Here is a 9,673-nt window from a genome sequence, read left to right on the forward strand (position 1 = left end):
TCACTACAATTAGTGCTTTTTGGTGCATGACTAGGGGAAACCCAAGTGAATTACAACCATTTGACCCTGAGATTGATAGGACATTTCACAGAGGAAGTAGGCATCTTAGGAATCCATCTTTGCATGCTGAATATTCAGTGACATTTCCTGATTCTTCTGATTCTCATCACATTCCTAACACTCCTTATTCTTTGCATTCTGAGCATACTGTTTATTCTGAGCATTTTCATTTTCATACTGATAACATGGCTCAACCTCCTCCACCTCATGAGAGAACCATGAATGAGCTCACTGCACCAGAGTTCACTTATGATAGTTTATGCATACAATACCCTGAGGAGGAGGTTCCATATGTGCTGAAAACTGGTTTAATACACTTATTGCCAAAGTTCCATGGTCTTGCAGGTGAGGACCCGTGCAAACACTTGAAGCAGTTTCATGTCGTCTGTTCCACCATGAAGCCTGCAGATGTACAAGAGGACCATGTATACTTGAAGGCGTTCCCTCATTCTTTGGAGGGTAATGCGAAAGACTGGCTGTACTACCTAGCACCCAGGTCCATCACAAGCTGGGATGACCTGAAGAGATTGTTCCTTGCCAAGTTCTTTCCTGCTTCAAGGACAACAGCCATAAGGAAGGAGATTTCTGGCATCAAGCAGCAATCTGGGGAGACCCTTTATGAGTACTAGGAGAGGTTCGAGAATCTCTGTTCAAGCTGTCCATACCATCAGATTTCTGAACATCTCCTTCTGCAGTATTTTTATGAAGGCTTGCACCACATAGATCGAAATATGATTGATGCCGCAAGTGGTGGTGCCCTTGGTAACATAACCCCAGCTGCAGCCAGACAATTGATAGAGAACATGGTTTCAAATTCTCAACAATTTGGCACAAGGAGTGATGCCATAGTTGTTAGAGGTGTTCATGATGTAGGAGCAGCAGAGTACACGAAGAAGTTGGAGAGTAAGATTGATGCTCTTACCACACTAGTCAACCAACTTGCTTCCAATCAGAGAGCTCCAGCTGCAAGAGTTTGTGGCCTTTGTACATCTGTTGATCATTTTACAGACTCTTGCCCAGCATTGCAACAACAAGCTGCTTCTCCTTCTTCTTCTACACCAGTGGACACACCTCAGGCCTATGCAGCAAATATTTTCAACAACAATAGGCCCCAACAACAACAACAAAACCACCATGATTTGTCAACCAACAGATATAATCCAGGATGGAGGAATCTCCCTAATTTGAGATGGGGAAACCAGGGTAACCAGCAGCCCCAACAATTTCAAAATGTGCAACCACCTCCACAACAAAGAGTTGCACCTGCACCACAAGCTGCTCATGTTCCACCTGTACCTACACCAGCTCCTGCTGCAGCACCTGCACCTTCTTCTTCTACTTCATTGGAGGAGTTAGTCAGGATGATGACCCTTCAAAATATGCAATTCCAGCAGGAGACTAGGGCTTCAATCCAGAGTTTGACAAATCAAATGGGGCAGATGGCCACTCAGCTAAACCAGGCACAAGCTCAAAATTCTGACAAGCTTCCATCACAGACGGTGGAAAATCCTAGGAATGTGAGTGCCATTACTTTGAGATCTGGGAAGAACATTGAAGTTCCCACTTCCGAGCCTACACCTCCAAAAGAAGCCGACCCTGCCACACTTCAGAGAAAGCGTGATGCTCATGCAGCTGGTCCTTCCACATCTAGTGCAACTTCTACACCTTCCACCTCTACTACTGCACCTTCCATACCTCTTCCTTTCCCTCCAAGAGCCATTCCAAGCAAAAAGATGGAAGAGGTTGACAGGGAGATCTTATAAACTTTCAGGAAGGTGGAGGTGAACATACCTCTGTTGGATGCCATTAAACAGATTCCCAGATATGCAAAGTTCTTGAAGGAGCTATGCACGCACAAGAGGAGGCTAAAGGGAAACGAAAAGATCAGCATGGGCAGAAACGTGTCAGCATTGATAGGTAAATCTGTTCCTCAGATTCCTGAGAAGTGTAAGGACCCAGGTACATTTTGTGTACGTTGCATCATAGGTAACAATAAATTTGAAAATGCAATGCTTGATCTTGGTGCTTCAATAAATGTAATGCCTCTGTCTATTTTTAAATCTCTTTCTCTTGGACCCCTGCAACCTACGGGTGTGGTGATTCAGTTTGTAAATAGAAGTGTTGCCCACCCCGCAGGTTTGGTTGATGATGTTTTGGTTCGTGTTGGTGAATTGATTTTCCCTGCTGATTTTTACATTCTTGATATGGAAGAGGGATTTTCACATGGTTCTGCACCAATCATTTTAGGCAGACCATTTTTGAAAACTGCACGAACCAAAATTGATGTCCATGCAAGTACTTTGTCCATGGAGTTTGATGATATTGTTGTGCGATTCAACATTCTGAATGCCATGAAACATCCTTCTGAGGATCATTCTGTTTTTCACGTGGATATTATTGATGATGTTGTTGATGGATTGATTTCTGATTTCCACTCTTTGCATACATTAAAACATTCATCCGTGTCTGAGTTATCTGAATTTGCATGCATTGATGTTCTTGATTCTAATTCTAATTCTGATTCTAATTCTGATGATGCTGAATATGATATGGATAATGTTGAATGTACAGAGTTTGACTCTCTGGATGTTGTACCTATTCACTTTGATGTTATACAATCAGGTTGCACTAACCATGTTGCAGAAAGTACATATGCATCTGATTGTTATGCTCAGGTACAGGCTGTGGAACCCATTTCTCCCTCCCCTCTGGTTCCTGATATTCAGCCAGCATCCAGTACTCTAGAGTTGAAACCACTGCCAGACAACCTCAAGTATGTCTACTTAGAGGAGGAGAACAAACTTCCTGTCATCATTTCCACCTCCCTCACTGTTGAACAAGAGCAGAGGTTGTTGCAAGTTCTTAAGAAGCATAAGAAGGCAATTGGATGGACATTGGCTGACATCCCTGGTATTATCCCATCAACATGCATGCACAGGATATTGTTGGAAGATGGAGCAAAGCCAGTGAGACAGCCACAGAGGCGACTCAACCCTGTCATCTCGGATGTTGTAAAGAAGGAGGTGACCAAGCTTCTACAAGCTGGGATCATCTACCCCATTTCTGACAGTCAGTGGGTTAGCCCCATCCATGTTGTTCCAAAGAAGACTGGCCTCACTGTAGTCAAGAATAAAAAAGAGGAGCTGATTCCAACAAGAGTGCAAAACAGTTGGAGGGTTTGCATTGACTATAGAGGGCTAAATCAAGAAACCAGAAAAGACCACTTCCCCCTACCTTTTATTGATCAGATGCTTGAGCGCTTGGCAGGTAAGTCCCATTATTGCTTTCTTGATGGGTTTTCTGGTTATTTTCAAATTCACATTGCACTTGAGGACCAAGAAAAAACCACATTCACCTGCCCCTTTGGCACTTTTGCCTATAAGAGGATGCCGTGTGGCCTATGCAATGCCCCTGGCACATTCCAGCGGTGCATGCTTAGCATTTTTAGTGATTTTCTTGAAAAATGCATAGAGGTGTTTATGGACGACTTTACTGTATATGGGTCCTCATTTGATGCATGTTTGGATAGTTTGGATAGAGTTTTAAACAGGTGCATCCAATCTAACCTTGTTCTCAATTTTGAGAAATGTCATTTCATGGTAGAACAAGGCATAGTATTGGGGCACATAATTTCAAAAAAGGGCATTGAAGTTGACCCTGCCAAGATCTCAATTATTTCACAATTGCCTTACCCCTCTTCTGTGCGAGAGGTTCGTTCTTTTCTTGGCCACGCAGGGTTTTACAGACGCTTCATTCAAGACTTCAGTAAGAAGGCCCTCCCACTATCCAACCTACTGCAAAAGGATGTTGACTTCATCTTTGATGAAGGATGCAAAGAGGCTTTTGATTGCCTCAAGAAGGCCCTGACCACAACTCCAATCATTCAGGCGCCCGACTGGACAGCCCCATTTGAGCTTATGTGTGATGCATCCAACTATGCATTAGGGGATGTTCTAGCTCAAAGGATTGATAAGCAGCCGAGGGTAATCTACTATGCCTCCAGGACATTAGATGCTGCCCAATCAAATTACACCAACACAGAAAAAGAGCTCCTTGCGTTAGTTTTTGCACTTGAAAAGTTTCGATCTTATCTGCTTGGTTCTCCTGTTGTTGTGTTTACTAACCATGCAGCTCTTAAGTACCTGTTGAAGAAGGCAGAATCAAAACCACGGCTGATAAGATGGATGCTCTGGCTCCAAGAATTTGATTTGGAGATCCGTGATAGGAGCGGAGCACAAAACCTGGTAGCAGACCACCTAAGCAGGATTGAGAGGTCTACTGATGATGTTTCACCGATCCGGGATGACTTTCCCGATGAAAGTTTGTTGACACTCTCTACTTCTTCCTCACCTTGGTTTCCTAACATTGTTAATTATCTTGCTGCTTCTGTTTTTCCTCCCCTAGCATCCAGAGCTCAATGTGATAAACTCAAGAGCGATGCTAGGTATTACATTTGGGATGACCCCTATCTGTGGAAAATGTGTAGTGATCAAGTTACCAGGAGATGCATTCCGGACCATGAGATTGACTCAGTCCTCAAATTTTGTCATTCATCTGCACCTGGTGATCACCTTGGCACACAAAGGACAGCTGTAAGGTGCTAGATTGCGGATTTTATTGGCCCACCATCTTCAAAGATGCGTGGAGGATTTGTAGCACATGTGAGGAATGCCAACGAGCAGGAGGAGCCATTTCTTGGAGACAATAGATGCCTCAACAACCCATGCTATTTTGTGAGGTGTTTGACGTTTGGGGTATAGATTTCATGGGCCCTTTCCCTATCTCTTTTGGTTTCACTTACATCTTGCTTGCTGTTGATTATGTTTCAAAATGGGTGGAAGCCAAAGCCACTAGAACTAATGATGCTCGAGTTGTTGTGGATTTTGTTAGGTCTCACATATTTTGCAGGTTTGGAGTTCCTCGAGCTATTGTTAGTGACCAAGGCACCCATTTTTGCAACAGATCCTTGGGGGTTTTGCTTCAAAAGTACGGGGTTGTGCATAAACTTTCTACACCATATCACCCCCAAACTAATGGGTAAGTCGAGATCTCAAACAGAGAAATCAAGAGGATCTTGGAGAAGATTGTGCAGCCCAACAGGAAGGATTGGAGCAATAGACTTGAGGACACTCTATGGGCTCACAGGACTGCTTACAAGGCACCTATAGGGATGTCTCCTTATCGGGTTGTCTTTGGTAAGCCATACCACCTTCCAGTGGAGATAGAGCATCGAGCCTATTGGGCTGTCAAGTCATGCAACTTCTCTCTTGATCAAGCTGGGGAGGAAAGGAAGCTGCAGTTGAACGAGTTGGATGAGATCCGTTTGGAGGCATATCAGAACTCTATGTTCTACAAGGAGAAGACCAAGAGATTCCATGATAGCTCCATTGCTAGAAAGGAGTTTGTTGTTGGTCAGCAAGTTTTACTGTATAACTCCAGACTTGGACTCATGGGGGGTAAGTTGAGATCAAAGTGGATTGGTCCTTTTGTTGTCACTAATGTTTATCCTTATGGTGCAGTTGAAATCAAAAGCCAGTCCACAGATAAGAGCTTCAAAGTGAATGGGCATCGTCTTAAGCCATTCCTCAGCAATCCTGCCTTGGTGGATACTGTTGTGGAGGAAACTTCCCTGCTTGACCCCACTACTGTTCCACCATGATTCAGGGAGTTTTCTTTCCCTTTCTTCTTTACTTTTATTGCACTTGTCTAGGTCTGGCTGTTGTTGTTTCCTTTTGTTTGATTCCTTTTTGTTAATTTGTGTTAGTTAGTGTTATGTTTTTGCTTTCTGTTTGGAACACTCACTTCACTTTTGGAGGATGAGTTGTTGGTTATTCTGTGAACTGATATCCTTACTTTGTCTTTGCATGTCAAGTTGCTTTTGGAATTGTTTTATCCTGTGTGAGAATTTGAGCCACTCTCTGTTCTTTGTTGTGTGATACCGCCTCTTGAATGCTTGCACAGTGGCCTTGGCTTGATTCTTTCTTATACTTTCCTGATACACATGCATGTTGGGATATGATTTAGGCAATTTTGTTTTGTGAGCCTATAGCCAGATGAGCCTACCTTGAACTATTTCTGTTGATACCCCTTTTTGAGCCTGCATACCCTTCATTGTTCTACAGCTCATTACAAGCCCTTAGCCTGAAAAACCATGATTATTCCTACCTTAGGAAATTTTGGAGCTTTGGAATTGTTTTGAGAATGGGTGTTCAATTAAGTGTGGTCGCGCACAACAAGTGTGGTTGTGCGCGCACTTGTTGTTGGTTGGTTCTTGGAATTGCTCATTTGTACACTAAAGTGGGATTTCAAAATTTTTGTTTCTCTGCATGTTCTTTGTATAAAAAAAAGAGAGAAAATAAAAAAAAAGAAAAGAGAATAAAGAAAAGAAATAAAAAGGAGTTTGGATTTGAGCATTGTGTGAGTACTGAAATTGGAAGTGTTGGTGTTTGGGATTACTTTCATGATTGATTGAGACTTATTCCCCAATGCTCCTCTATTTCCTTGGTTGCTTAGCTACTTATCCATATGTTCCACACCTTGTCCTCAGCCCCATTACAACCTTGAAAAGTCCTTCTGATCTTAACCTGCACGTGTTTCTAGTTTGGTTGTTTGTGCTAGAGGCTTGCCAAGTCTGTTTGATGTTTGTTTTTCAGGGGTGCTTTGAGAGTAAACAGTAGCCTAGAGATTTGAGTGATACAGTGCATATTTCGTGAGCTTATGTTGCTTTCAATTCTCTCCTTAAGCTGAACTGAGTACTTGACATGTTTTGAATTGCTTGGATGATGTTCATGGATATGTTCATGGATACCATGCAGCTTTGAATCCTTCTGTGTTAGATGTGTTTCCGTTTGTCATGTGTCTGTTTGTCCTGTGTCTTTTTGTCTCTCTTGTTATGTTTGTGATGTCCTTGCTTTGCTTTACTCTTTAATTTTGCCCAGGAATGCAAAAGGGTAAGTGTGGTCGATTTTGATGAGTCATTATTTTCTTCTATTCCACTAGCCTTTGTGCACCTATTAGACAGTTGATTAGTGCTTAATTGTTCATCATTAGAGTGTTTTTCATCTGTTGGGCTTTATTAGGCCACTGATCCGAATTTGGACTAATTTCACATTATTTGGCCTAATTTTTGTTTTTAATTATTTTTAGGTATTTGGGTGAAGCAATTTTGGAGCTTGGACATTAATATTTAGTTGAAGAGACTTTCCACATCATTGCCACATCATTTCCATGTCATTTCCACGTCAGCAAAGTCAATGGGTCAACATTTGAGGCCCAGAGTGGCATTTTTGTAAATCTGAGTGGTAGAGTGGCAGTTTTGTAAATATGAGTGGCAGGGGTGATATGACCACGAATTAGGTCTGCATGAAAGGAGGCCAGCCGCTCCATCATCTTTAACCTCTCTTCAAAACCTCCATTTTCGTTCTCCAAGCTTCCATGGACGCCCCCTTGCGTTTTTCACGTTTTTGGCTCATTTTTACCGTTTTTATGCATATTTGACAGCACCCATTGAGGGTTTTACGTTTTGAATTCGTTTTCTTGCTTGGGCAGTTCATTTTGTGGGTTTTATTGACTTGGAACAATACCCATTCATGGGGTTTTCGCATTTATATATGACAATACCGTTTTGCATCCTATTTAAGCTTTGAAATCTCTATTTTTGCTCTTAAATTGCGTTTTTCAGATTTCATAAGTTAGGGTTCTTGGTTCTGTTTTGTTATTGCAGTTTTAAAGTGTTTGATTGTTCATTTTCCATGTCTAGCTAAGTTTTTCGTATTGGTTCCTTGAAGAAACTAATTTGAAACCATGAGGTTGATGTTTTGCAGTGCACTCCAATTCCTAATTTCTCTTCATCCTATTCAATTTCGTAGCTTTGAATGAAATGGAATTTGTGATGCTTAATCGTGGGTTCATATTTTGCACAATTTCAGAATCCTTGTCATGCTTAGTGAGTTCGGGTTTTGGCCACAGTTGCTTAATCTGTGTGTGTGTGTGTGTGTGAAATTGAAAGTAGGATGTGTGCTATGGTTAATGGCATGATGAAGCTGTGTTAATTTTCGCATAGTTGATTAATTCGGATTTCATGAGAGTAAATTGGATAAGAGACTTGATTTAGTAACCTGTGATTGGTGGATTTTCAGTGGAATCAAAGGACCAGTACGTTTTGAATTGTGTGTTTAATTCAGTTTTGGTGTTTTGATTAAAATTTAGCAAACTTGTGTGAATCTGCCAAACCCCCCCCCCTTGTGTTTTATTGTTGTGTTAATCTGGAAATTTTGCTTTAAATGAAAATATTGGTCGTTGGGAGACGACTTGGTTCACTTTCATATACTATATTTAATATGTTTGAATTTGGTGGGGTACGGCCTCTATCACTTCTTAAAAACTTTTTTAACAAATTGAATAACTGCAAGACAAACATAAGACTTCTATCCCAAGTCAAATTTGTCTTCAAGTTCCATCCATCTTCAAGCTTCAAGATATTTCATACCAATAAGTTTAAGCAACTCTTCAAGCTTGGTCAATTCTTCAAGCTTCATCAAATCTACATGCTACAAGTCCTTTTATGCCAACAGTAAACTCTTATACTCATAGTGGCTCATTGTAATATTTGAATAATTTTCTTGAAGTGAGAATTCTCTTTTAGTTCTTTTTAGAACTTTCAATTGTTGTCTTTGAGATTCCAATTCAAAGTGGTAGATCTTCCTCTACTTATCGATTTCTCTTTATTATTGTATCAATCAAGGTAGATTGGAGTTTCTTCATCTCTAATCACTTTCACATTTTCTATTTTATCAGTCATTTAGTGGAAATTGTTAGAAACGATCTTACACAAGGTTAGTTTTCTATAAGACCCACAAAATTTAAATAATTAAATAAATCATTATTAATAAATGCAGGTAGTAGAAGTCTTAATGGCCTTAAATTCTGATTGGTATGATGTGGAAAAGTACTAGCTCAAGTGGTTGAGAGTACTTTATTGTGTGAGAGGACTTGGATTCAAGTCTTATGTATGCCATTTGTGTAGTATTTAATTTTATTGTTTCAATAATATGAATGTGTGTGTTAAGTAAGAATATAGTATTTGAATTATATTAGTTGGCACGAAACATGAATTGGTTGAATTGGTTTGGTATTGACTTGGCATTGCATGGTTGTGGTTTCAAACCTTGGGAAAACCTAAATTAAACTTTATTTTTTTTTACTAATGTTAGATTTGGATGGAATGGGAAGGGTTAAAGGAAACCCTAACTGATCTAGCAGCCAAGGGTGGCTGTAAAACAGCCATAAAGGGACAATGAATGGCAATTAACCATCAATTAAGTGGCAATTCCGCTTTGCATTATTGACCTAATTTTAAAGCACTGTTTAAAAGGTAAAATTTGAGTATTAGGAAAGGTTTTGGAAAGGCTAAAACTATACTAGAAATAGAACAAGAAAGGGAGAGTCTTGGTGAGGTTTTGGGTCTGAGTTGGTATAAGAGCAAGAAGGATATTGACAAACAAGGAGGAAGTAGCGAATTTATCAAAGTGAGCAAGGAATCCAAGTTAAGGGAGTTCCTATTGATTGTTTTAATTTTATTGAATGAATCATGATGTATGAGGGGTTGGGATTG

At 40.5% G+C, this 9,673-nt stretch overlaps 1 pseudogene; it reads left to right on the plus strand.

Annotated features, from left to right (window-relative positions):
- The first annotated feature begins 245 nt into the window (after positions 1 to 245).
- Positions 246 to 5,719, plus strand: LOC146880999 (uncharacterized; annotated as a pseudogene).
- Positions 5,720 to 9,673: the final 3,954 nt, after the last annotated feature.

The sequence above is a fragment of the Vigna unguiculata genome, chromosome 11, assembly GCF_037176805.1.
Source record: "Vigna unguiculata cultivar grain cowpea cultivar isolate G323 ecotype 2 chromosome 11, ASM3717680v1, whole genome shotgun sequence".
NCBI lineage: Eukaryota > Viridiplantae > Streptophyta > Magnoliopsida > Fabales > Fabaceae > Vigna > Vigna unguiculata.